At 36.9% G+C, this 12,649-nt stretch overlaps 1 pseudogene; it reads right to left on the bottom strand.

Moving 5' to 3' along the window:
* Positions 1-8,741: 8,741 nt before the first annotated feature.
* Positions 8,742-12,192, bottom strand: LOC121249365 (annotated as a pseudogene).
* Positions 12,193-12,649: the final 457 nt, after the last annotated feature.

The raw sequence follows: 12,649 nt of genomic DNA, 5'->3' as shown, positions 1-12,649 counted from the left end.
CGTATTTTGCCTAATTAATGACAATATCATTCGCAGTGGCATTGTCAACCGTGATACAAAACACTTTTCTAATCCCTCAATCCTCTATACACTCATTCATCTCCTTGCCAATGGATAACCACTTGTGATCAACAATTTCTTTGAAACCGATAATCCCTTTTTGCAATGTTCACTCACTGTCAATAAAGTGGGTTGTGATACACATGTAGCCCACATTCTGTATGGAGGTCCATGTATCAGTTGTAAATGACACTTTCTGGCTAGTTGTGACAAACATTTCCTTCATTGCTGCCTTCTCCTTGGCATACCACTTTAAACAATCGTGCATCACAGTATACTGTGAAGGTATGAGAAATCATAGCTCTAAAGTATGCACAAATTTGCAAAAGCCTGCCTTTTCAACCGTGGAAGAAGGCATCTCATCAATGATGATTACCTCCACAAAAACATCCCTCAACATCTTCTCATTGCATGAGGGATTGATAGTTTCTTAATCTGTATGTCATCAGTGGTCATAGAAGTCTCGTAACTCAGCTACGTCTGATCAGTTGCTACTAGTCATTTGTGTATTTTATACCACTAGGAACTCGTAAAATGTGCTATTAATACTGGGGTATCTTGCTTCTTCGAATGACAACCTCATAGTTGCCCACAGTAGTGGCATCGAGTCTGTAGGTTCTCACGATCAACAGGAAATTTTGTGAAAGGTTCATATGTCCATGACCTTTTTTTACTAGGTTGTGCTGGTAGATCGGCCTCAACATTCATCAACTTCTCCTCCTCATTAAGCATATCAACGTCTTCTAGATCTATTGGGACTTGACTACTTACACATGAGGTAGCTACTCTAGATGGGGGTCTACAGCCCGAAGTACCTACCGATGATGTCAATGGCTGTTTGTCATCCTCTTGTGGAGAATCGCGACAATTGGTGTAGCATCCATAATTTGAGCAAATAATATGAAATAATTAACAAATAACCGTCATTTAAAATGTTATAAAAATTACCTACAAATTGGAAACACATTGAAAAGGAAAAACATATGTGCCTATTCGTGCTTGTGATTTTAAAAAAAATAAAACAAAAAATTGAATATCTACTCGAGCCATACTCGAGTGAATAATCTATGTGATGGCTCAAGCGAAAGCTCGATCGAGCAATCTGTGTGATGTTCGCTCGAGCCACATTCAAGCGACGGCTCGATCGAACAATTTGTGTGATGTTCACTCGAGCCACACTCAAGCAAAGGCTTGATCGAACAATGTATGTAATGTTTGCTTGAGTGACACTCCAGCGAATGTCACCTAGAATAAAAACACCCAATTTTTCCAAAATCTAAATCCCTCAATTTCTAAATTTAACAATCTAAAAAGCGAAATCATTAAAATGCAAACACAAAATCATTGAGGTGAACAACAAATCAAACACATTTCAAAAATTTGAAACCACAATGTTTAAATATAGGGATTTTGGAACCCTAAAAGTCTACAAAAAAACTGAGTGGTCGAGTGGCTTACAATTTATGATGAACTCCAGAAGGAGGCTCGCAGGGACCTCAGGTGACGACAGTCAGTGGGGAACTGGGGGAGGTGAAGCACAGTGTGAAGACAAAGGGAACTGTGGAACTATTGTGCGAAAGTGAGGGGAGAAGAAAGGGGTCCTGCATTTTGGACCCCCTTCTCCACGAAACGATGTTATATGGGAACGACTTCGTTTAGTTTCCCCTGCATTTTTTTGACCTGCTTCAACGAAACAACGTTGTTCCTCTTAAAGTGGAACGATGTCGTTTTGATGTATTGTTTTTTAAAAAATAAATATCGGAGTTTGGAGTTTGGAGCCCATGTGTGCTCCGACTCTAACTCCGAATCTGAACTCCGACCAGTGGAGTCGGAGTCTTGTCGAAATTTGGCCAGAGTTGGAAAAAGTAAAAACATAAATTTTGCCCACCTTTAGTTCCGTTTTAACTCATTGAAGCGTCCAAGACACATTTTTTGTACTTTTTATGACAACTTTGATTTTGTTCCCTACCTTTTCTTTTAAGCTTGAGTTGGGATATTTAAACATGGTTCAACTAAATAAAAGAAGCATTAGACATCCTCTGACATCATCACTAGTAACTATGTTAGATAAACTCAAATTAGATTCACAACTTAATCAACTTTGTCGGCATGAGTGCCCTAAGATGATTAACACTGTAATTGAGTCGAGTTGAATCGAGTAATGCATGTTTGAGCTTAGCCTGATTAACATTTATAGTGATTTCAGTTCAGCTTGAGCTTGATTTGAGTTCAAAGTCTTTTGTTGGAATTTGGTTTGATTGATATTTAACTAAGCTTGAGTTTGGCCTAGTTCGTGCTTGAGTCAATTTATTTCTTAGGAAAAATTAATATACTTATATGGACTAAAATTAGTAATTGAAACATCTTTACCCAAAAAGGAATTAAATATTCATTATGGAACTAGAACTTGAGTATTTTAGAAGCTCAAACCATTATTATTAGGTATACGTAAGTTATAAATTACACGTCAAAATTTAGATATTCAAAACATTGAAAACATTTAAGTTTTGATAATAAATACTGCCTTAATAAATTTAGACAAGAAAACTATCAAAAGAAAATAGCCTAGAGAAGAAGTTTTTGGTTTCTAGTCTTCTAGAGATTTAGAGATTTATTTAAATACCAAGAAAACCATTTTCCTCAATTAGAATATTGTCATGGGTTATTAGCCGTACAAACATTACTTCAGATCAAATGAAAAATAATATCATATCTAAGTGCAATTAGTGTTTTCATGTACCTTGGAAACTGCACAAGACTAGATATTTCATTTTCAGTTAACTTACTAATAAGATTCAGTTCTGGACCAACTCGAAGGGATTCGAATTGACTCTACGCTACATTCATGCAACAACCAACATGAGATTATTCTATCCCAAATGATCGAATCCTCAATTAATTGATTATGCAGACTCAAGTTATCTTTTTTATATGTATAAAGGACTATCACAAACATTTGTGGTGGTACTGTTATTTCATAGAAATCTGTCAAGCAAACATTAGTTGCAACTTCTTCCAACTACTCAAAGATTATTTATAATAATAAAGCAAGTCGGGAACACATTTGGCTAAGATCAACAATTCAACGCATTCAAGAAAAGTGTGGTTAATCCACAATCAAAGATAGTCCAACAACATTATATAAAGGGAGATGCTTGGGCAGGTCTTGTGTGATACCCCCATTTTTACATCGGCGAATGAGGTGCTATCATGTATGGGTTTCAACAAAGTAGAGAATAGGCTTGCATGCACCTACTCATGTTTTTTGTATTCTCATTTATGTGTGCCCAACGCTCTCTCTCTGTAACGCCCCAAACCCGGGTGGCTTGGAGAATTACTACCTGTCACTCATAAACATGTCTCCCAACACATCCAAAGGATAATCTCCAACAACTTCATAAATGAAAATCAATCTCAAATCTTCTCAATAATCTCATTATAAACTCCACACAATCTTTAATGCAATAATAATAAATCAAGGGGTCTATAACTTCCCGATAGTCATAACAAACCAACTAAATATTTCATAAATCTTACTAAACTCAAGACATAAATAAAACCCAAAGATATTAAAACTAAGAACACCCGAAGTCCTTCTTCTACCAACATCTCCTCAGCTTTAGACACAAAGAGCATTCTAATCCAGGTCCTCATTTGGACTCACCACATCATCTGAAAAATATTATAATGATAGGGGGTGAGTCATCAACAACTCAGTAAGCAGAAATCATATGCTAGCGTGCAAACATGAGCATTTATCAAGGAGAGTATGCAGAACAAAATATTTTTCCAGAGTTATCATGCAGAACAGAACATATTTTCAAAAATAACAGAGCGATGGTTTTAAAACAAGTAAAACCCATGGTACTTTGGCATAACATAAACTGAGTATCATCATCAAATCAAAACAGAGCATCAAACAGAGCAGAGACCATGTTTCACCCCCGTGGTAGGGTTGTGCTAACCCCGGTGGCCAAACCAGGCAGAGACAGAGGTGAAATCTTTCCTTTATTCTTCTCGGAGCCCCGAGTGTGCACACAGGAAAGACCACAATAAAACCACTTTGTATCCAAAGTGGGTGCACTCAGAGACAGAGAAGTTGGTACCAACCCAAACAGAGCAGAGCATAACAGAGCAGAGCAGAGCAAAGCAGAGACAGAGTCAGATACAAAAAACCAGTACACCATGCCAAAGGTTTTCAAATGTTATATCAAAATAATACAGAGTACCGAAACAGAATCAGACAGTTTACCGACACTAAACACAAAAGTCAGAACATCTTTCTAAATAAATGTACAGCTTTTCATATTCTCAATATCGCTCATTTTTTCAGATTTCAGAAACCACATGACAGAATTTAGCTCATGTCTACACAATGCATGCCAGAACATATTTTTCCTTTTTCGTACAGATTTCATGAGTATGCAGATGAGTGACCGAGGTTGATCTTTATTTTCACAAGTTCCCAACACAACACAAAATATGCAAAGTTTTCAGAAAATCAACCTCAGTCTTATTAACTTGTATAAAACCTAGCATAGGAACCCCGCTTACCTGACTCCTGCAGCGTATTATCTATGACTTGAATACGATCTCTATCCGTCTCGCCACCTATTCATAAGATAATATAAACTAAATATTAAAGTCCAACAATACACAATTGGTCTTAAACAACTCAAGAACTCAAACTCTAGACCATAATTCAACGAGTTTAATCAAACTTAACTAGCCAAATAACAATCCGGACAGCCCACACTTCGACCCAAAATATTCTATACTAAACTCAGTACGTTGGCTATAAGTGGAGACTGATTCGGAACTGAAAAAGTGTTTGCTGAAAGTTGGCTCGACAGTTGGCTCGAGCCAAGTTCGTTCGACAGTCCGCTCGAGCGAAGGCAAGTCAGAGAGGTTCGCTCGAGTCTCGCTCGACACTCCGCTCGAGCTAAAACAAGACAGAGAGGTTCGCTCGAGTCTCGCTCGACACTCCGCTCGAGCGAATGCAAGTCAGAGAGGTTCGCTCGAGTCTCGCTCGACACTCCGCTCAAGCCAATGCTCATTTGGCTGTTCGCTCGAATCGCGCTCGACAGTCTGCTCGAGCGAAGTACGCAGATTTTGCCAACAAAACCAGTTTACACTACACAAAGCACTCTTCTTTCCATTCCCAACTCCATAACATAAAGTATGAACTAACACTTCCAAATATTTTCTCCACCACCAGTCCAACAATTCCACTACAATGAAACTTCAAATAATCCAAACCTAGGACAAACACCAACCCGAAATACTCACCACGCAACAACCAGAAAAACTCACAAAAACTACTCAAACTCACAGCCAAAACAGATATTGCATCAAAAAGAAGATAAACCAAACCCAAAACTAAGAAGCAGAAATCGCACGGTTACAGAAGGAGAAACCGATACTTGGATGAGAAAGAAACCCTTACCAATCGAAAATGGAGGGGATGCGAATTGATGCCCGTGAGTTGCAGACGGAGACCAAAATGCAGAAATGGAGGAAAAACAGAGTATAGCAGACGGCAACACTCGGGAAACCAGAAGCAACGCAGCAACAGAAATCCACGTGAGGAGGTCTAGGGCATGGGATTCGGAAACTCAAACTAATGCCAGTAACCAGAAACAAAGATGAAATCGAAAAGAGAAGAGGGAGACGTGGGAGATGTGGGAGACGTGGGAGACGAGAGAGAGTTGCTGGAGAAACTTAAATAATAACTGAAAATGCGAAGAGAAAGGGAGAAAGTGACGGAGATGGAGGAAGAGAACTACTAACCTCCCTAAAACGACGCCGCTTGGTGGTCTCACTAAGCACTGAAATGGCTGGGCCATTTCCACGCACGGTTCCAAGCCACTTTGACAAAGAAACTGGGCCTTACACTCTCTCTCTCTCTCTCTCTCTCTCTCTATGTGTGTGTGTGTAAAATAAAGCAATGTCTTCTCCTCCCTAGCCAATCGACCTACTCCCCTCGTCTGTTCACAGTATTACCACTTCCGTCCCTTCGAAAACCTCATTTCTCCCTCATTCTCCTCTAATTGTTGGCCCCTCAACCAGATATGATATTTATTTTTCCTTTTCTTCTTTGTTGGACAATGTATTTTCATTGCATAAACAGTCTCAATCATTTTTTGAGTTAATTTCTCTGTCATGTATATCTTAATTGAAATTCAAACATTTTGAACAGACCCAACTTTGTTTCGTCTTGGTAGATGGAAATGGTGAATCTCAAACATGGGCCATTATTTATAGCATCTCAATTGGTATATCCAAGGGATTGGAACATCTCCATACAGGATTTCAGAAGCCTGTAATCCATGGAAACCTCAAGTCAAAAAACATACTTCTGGATCGCAATTACTATCCTTACATTTCTGACTTCGGCCTTCATCTTCTGTTGAATGTACTGCTAGCCAAGAAATGCTTGAAGCTTCAGTAGCTAAGGGTTACAAGGCTCTAGAGCTAATCAAAATGAAAGATGCTTGCAAATAGACTAATATATACAGCCTTGGGGTGATCTTACTTGAACTAATTTCAGGGATAGAGCCTAACAATGAGAACCCAACTCCTGATGAGGATTTTTATCTGCCCAACTTCATAAGGAATGTTGTCCTTGTACATAGGGTCGGAGACTTATTTAGTCCTGAAATAGTTCTCAATGAATAGTGATGGAACCAATGAACAACATGATTTTATATGTGTATCTTTTCAAGAGGATTGCTGGGGAAAGAAGAGAAACGGAAAAAAAGAGAAGAAAGAAGAGTGGAGATGGCTCTGGAGGAGTAGAGAGAAGGGAATAAAACTAATTCTATAAACTAGGATCCACTATAAGACAAATAAATCTCATATTTGTTAAGATTCTATTGGCCAGTGTAAATATGTTTATGACACCCGACTAATTCTGAGCTTTTCCCTTATATAAAGATAATGTTGCTTGGATTACTAAATTAGGGGTGGCTATATCAAATATGATAGAAACAAGCATATTTTGTCAAAGATCTTTTATACATGAGTTCCAAAAGAAAGATAGTATTGATGTTAAGGAAATACGATGATGTGATAATTTGGTGGATCAATTCACTAAGCATTACCAACTGCAACATTTGAGAAGTTGGCAATGTTTTAATGAGGCATGTTATTTGTGTATGGTCATCCAATAGAAAGTATTCTAAATGTATACATGAACTTGGTGGACAACTATTTAGATTCCACATCTTAGAATCTTGGCTCATTCATGTATTAACTATTGGAATTTCTAAATTCATGAATATATATAGCTTATTAATTCATATATCACTCATTCATATTTTTTATCCTCCTATGTCTATAAAATACTAGTGTTTAAATGATCATTTGTACAATACAAGAAATTATGAGTGAATAATATTGACCCCTAAAGAAGTAAATTTATATTGCAATTTTTCTATTCTTTTTCTACATCAACGTCGTCATAAATATAAGAAGTTGTTATTGGTTTCTAGAGATTTATAGATTTTTATTTTGTTTATTTTGTTTTTTTCAATACGAACATGCCTTAAACACCACGAAACCGTTTTCTCAATTAAAATATTGTTATGAGTTATTAGCCGTACAAACTTTACTTCGGATCAAATGAAAAATAAAAAGGCATCACTTTTGTAATCAAACATCGTCATATTATATTTTATAGAACCACATCGACATTTGATTTGATTTTTTCATCTTACTTTACCTTTTCTTGTACTTTCTTTATTATCACAATAATTGAAAAAAAAAATTTTGACTTTCAAAAATTTCTTCCATTTATGATTACTAACTAAATAGAGAGGAAAAATAGATTTCATCTTAATGGTAAGTGAATTCTCAAAACTTGTTTTTTCTACTTTCCTGCACTTAACTTTTCAATCATTATAAGAAATTTTGATGGGACATATTTTGTACTTTTAATATATTTTTTTTCTCAGCAAGCTAGAGAATACAATAACACATAAAACATATTGTAATTTGACATATTCAATGTAGTACTTGTGCAATTTTTTAAACAATAACATCTTATATTACATTTTTATTAAAAGAAAATGCTAATTTATCTCATGAGTTTGCTCCCTTAGTTTGTATATTCTTATTTTTATTTTTTTACTTAATGATTGAGAAAATTACTATTTTTGAATTTGTACATTTTTTTTAAAATACATATATTTAAATTATTAAAAGAAATACAATATACACTAACGGTGCCGACTAGCAGCGTCCTTTATTAAAATATGACTCTCCATCCATTTTTCGATCCATCATTGTTAACATAAACCATGTAGATCAAGTGCCACATGACAAGTTATTTTTAAAAATTTTATGATTGTTATAAAAATAATATATATTTTTTATGTCGGAAAACCTCTCCAAGATAAGACCCTTCATTTTCACTCCTGCAGAATAAACTTCGATCCTATGTACCGTACCTTCAGAAGTTTCCTTATACGAAACTTGTTAAATTGCTAATTTTTCACCCTCGGTGTTGAACTAATAAATATATTTAACTAAATACTAGGTGAAATTTAAGTTTAAAAACTAATTTACCAAAAACTAACAGCCACCCATGGTGGCTACAGCTATCGCCCTCAGGTGGCCCCAAGTTCTCATCATCAAGAACCTGACCATCCCCTTCCATATGATCATCTTCTTTCAAATGATCAAATGCCTTTTCTACGAGATGTACTTTCAACATGAATATAACTTCGTAATTTTTCACAAATAGCAGTTGAGAAATGACAATTTTCTCTAACCTCAAAATCTTCTCTGCCGCTTCCACATCTCCCTTCTCTTTCAAGTACTCGAGATGTTTTGCCAAAATAAAACGGTTGGGCTTGAAACCTGGTCGACCTGCGAACAGTGCCTGCTTCATTGTCTCCACTGCCTTCTCCACCTGACCATGTGCATGATATCCACTTGCCAGGCGATCCAATGTGATTGGGTCTACCTCCATCTCACTATCTTTAAACCTGTCTATATATGCTTCAGCCTTTTCCAAAAGACCCTTCTCGCAATAAGCAGTGATCAGCACACGTGGAATCCGAAAGTCAAGGAAAGTAGTTACAGACACCCACTCCTCCAGAATCTTCTCAGCACCATCCAAGTCATCCAGCTTTACTAACGAGCTCATCATACTAAGATAGCCCAAGTTCCCGACTTTCCCCATTGCTCCATACCAAGTCCAAATACGATACACCTCTACTTTATTCTGAATAAGTGAGGAATATTTCATAAGCCGACTTCCTTGTTGTACCGCCAACGAGTTGCTCTGCTTTCTTTAGCATTTTTATCGTCTTTTCATGTAATCCAGCTTTTAAGTATCCATTTGCAGCAACAGCATAAGAACTCCAGTATATGGTGATTTCAGGATCAGCTTCCTTCTTCATTAAAAGCTTCTCCATTCCCTTAATATCAGAGGAGGCTGCATAAGCATTCAACCTAATGTTAACTGTGAACATATCCCAGTCAATGCCCTTCCTTTCCATCTCTTGCATTAGACTGTCTAGTTTCTCAGTTTTACCCATCCGAGAATAGAGAGTTAACATAACGTTATAAGACAGATGTTTTCAGAAAACCTACCTCCCTCATCTTCTGCATGGTGGACTCTGCTTTATCTAAAGATTTATGTTCTGCATAGCAGTTTAACAGAGCACCATATACGTGGATGGTGATTCTTGAAGTGTCAGGGATGCCATCAAAATACTTCTCTGCTTCTTCTAGACCATGAACTTTTGAAATCAAATCTAACCGAACGGCAATGTCTGCAGGGGATGATAGCTGATGGTTCCTTTGCTCACTCAACCATTCAGATATCTGATACGAAACAAGATCCGGGAGCATTAATATGAAGATTATGGTCACATTACCATTGCGCCAAACACGGATGGTTAAGTGAAAATACTCTCCTATACAATTTCCCAAAACAACTTCCCTGTAATCACAGTCACAAGGGTGGCCGATGTTTCAACCAAAATGGAAACCAAGTCTCAACCATAAAAACCAATGCTAGAATTATCTAATTGAGAGGTAATTTTCCCAAACTTAAGATTCAAGTAGCAGAAATATGAGAGACAATAATTGGAGAAGGAATTGCGATAAAAGTCTAGCTTGATCAAATTTACGACATGAGCTCAAATAGAAAGCTGGCTTGACCATTGCTAGACCTTCACTCAAGCAATTGTGATAAAAGTCCCCGTGATCTATTTGAAAGTTTGGTTGACATGAGTGAACCTGTGATTTATTCATTTTCATTAGAAGTCTGGACTATGGTAGCATTTTGGACTACTTAAAAACACTATTAGGCCATTTTGTTCTCCTTATTTGTCATTATTAATCAGTTTTCATAATAGAAACATTCTATTAGAGTTCTCACAAGTAGTGAGAACTGAGATGTAATTGGAGATGTAATTGGGTTTTTTTTTTTTTTTTTTTGGGAGGGGGGGGGGGGGGGTGGTGGCGACAACTACACTTGGATAGAAGTAATAACTGAGGCTTTTCTTTTTCTTTTTTTGCCTACCCATGCATTCTTATTTTGATAAAAATTTTGTTGGGCTTCTTTGTTTGGAGCCTGATTCTGTTTGTGGTGGACTGTACCTGACAAGGATCCTTTGCCCTTTTTTTTGGTGGATTTCCAAATTTTTGACACATTTTGGCTCTTGAACCGATCTGGCCCGCTAATTAGGGTTAGCTATATATTGCATTATTCCTTTGAACGGCCGCCTCACTATATCTTTGATAACCATCTAAAATCAAATTCTCTGTAGCTCCGTGGATGTAGGAACATTGCGGAACCACGTAAATTTTGTGTCATGTATGATTGATTCCACCATTTGTTTTTTTTTTTTTTTTTTTTCTCTTATCGGTCTTAACAAACTCAAGTATCACATGTCACTTGATATCTCTTCTTTAACCTCTAGGGATTAGCTCAAGTGGTAAAGGCCTTGGGCTTGCGGGTATATTCCCCTTAGGTCTAAGGTTCAATTCCCTTTGGATGCAAACAATCTTTGGGGGCAATCAGACTGGGGGATTTTTTCAGGTGCACTTGTGAGAAACTCCTTGTCGAGGGCCTATGCACTCTCGGGATTAGTCTGGATGTTGTTCCAGACACCTGGTGCCAATGAAAAAAAAACTTGATATCTCTTCTTTCTCATATCAAACAATTACCACATTGTGATTCTTGATTTTGCCACAACTTGGGAAACTGTTTAAAAACTCTGAAACATACCTCCAAAAGAGGATTCTACCTCGTGCAACCATCCTCCAAAGTTGAAACAACAGGCGACAAGAACTCTAAGAGGCCATTAGTTACCTTGTAAGCCTAATGAGTGCTATTACATCTTAACCCGAAATGGTTTGGGAGAAGAGCAATTCTTTTTTTAGGGTACTCCCAGGAACAGATATAGAAGAGATGGGTAGGGACAGCAGCTCAAAGGATTAAAGAGCGTGTATTGGGGGTGGTAGTTGGGGGGGGGGGGTTGTTTTGAATAACCTTGCCCACAACTGGCAAAAAATGGAAGGGCTTTCTACCCTGGGGATAGAAAAATCATGATTAGCAGACAGGTGGAATCAAATCTCTTAGAACCAAAACGGTCTTCTGTTCTTGGAGCAGGCTCGGAAACATTGAGTGCAGCGTATAAAACAACCAATAAATTTATGTACGCTTTTAGGTTCAAATTTACTTCTACCACAAATATACCATACAATTCAGATGGACTCATTCGTCATCTATCAGACAATCATTAAACCCTTCGCAGCCTAAAAAATTTTAACCAAAGTGTACACCCATATCAAAAGTAAATAACACGGGCACTCACAAATGCATATAAGTTTGAAGGGAATTGATACCTGTAAAGCGTGTTTGAAGCGATGATATTTGCGAAGATGCTTGATAAATCTATGAAGATTGGAATTCTGAACATCTCGTCCTTCTTCAAGCCACTAGTCGATCACTCGAACGATCGGATCCCTACAATCACCGACCCGCGAAATGCGAAGGTAGAGAGAGTCGATTTGGGCCGCAGACCTGGGTATGGTTCCGGTATGATAGAAGAAAGCACCGAAAACCCTCGAAATGTCATAGCCGAGCCATGGATTTGAGCGAAACAGCTTCATGCATCAAGTTGAAAGCGAGAGATAAAATCAAACCCTAACGATAAATGAGGACTGAAGGCGTTGGGGTTAAGGGTTTAAGAATTTTAATAGGCCATTCTGGTGAAGCCCATTTATTAGATCCGGCCCAACATTGGCTGTTTTAGTGCAGGTTAGATACTTAGAATATTTACAATATATTTTTAAATAATAATAAAATGATTTGAGTTAACATATTTTATTAAATTTTAAAAAATAAGAAAATAAAATAAAATATAAATAAAATAAATTTAAAAAATAGTTTAAAAAGTTGTAATCTTATTTTTATTTTAAATTTAAAAAGTTATATTTTTTTTACATTTTGTTTGAAAGTTTAGAAAAATTATAATGATTAGATAAAAAATTGAAGATTTGAAATCAAATGTGTTTTGAACTTTTATGTTTAAGAAGAAAATATCCGAGAGACTAAGAATACTATTAA

This window comes from Juglans microcarpa x Juglans regia, chromosome 2D, assembly GCF_004785595.1.
Source record: "Juglans microcarpa x Juglans regia isolate MS1-56 chromosome 2D, Jm3101_v1.0, whole genome shotgun sequence".
Lineage (NCBI taxonomy): Eukaryota > Viridiplantae > Streptophyta > Magnoliopsida > Fagales > Juglandaceae > Juglans > Juglans microcarpa x Juglans regia.
This window is presented reverse-complemented; position numbering and strand designations above follow the sequence as displayed.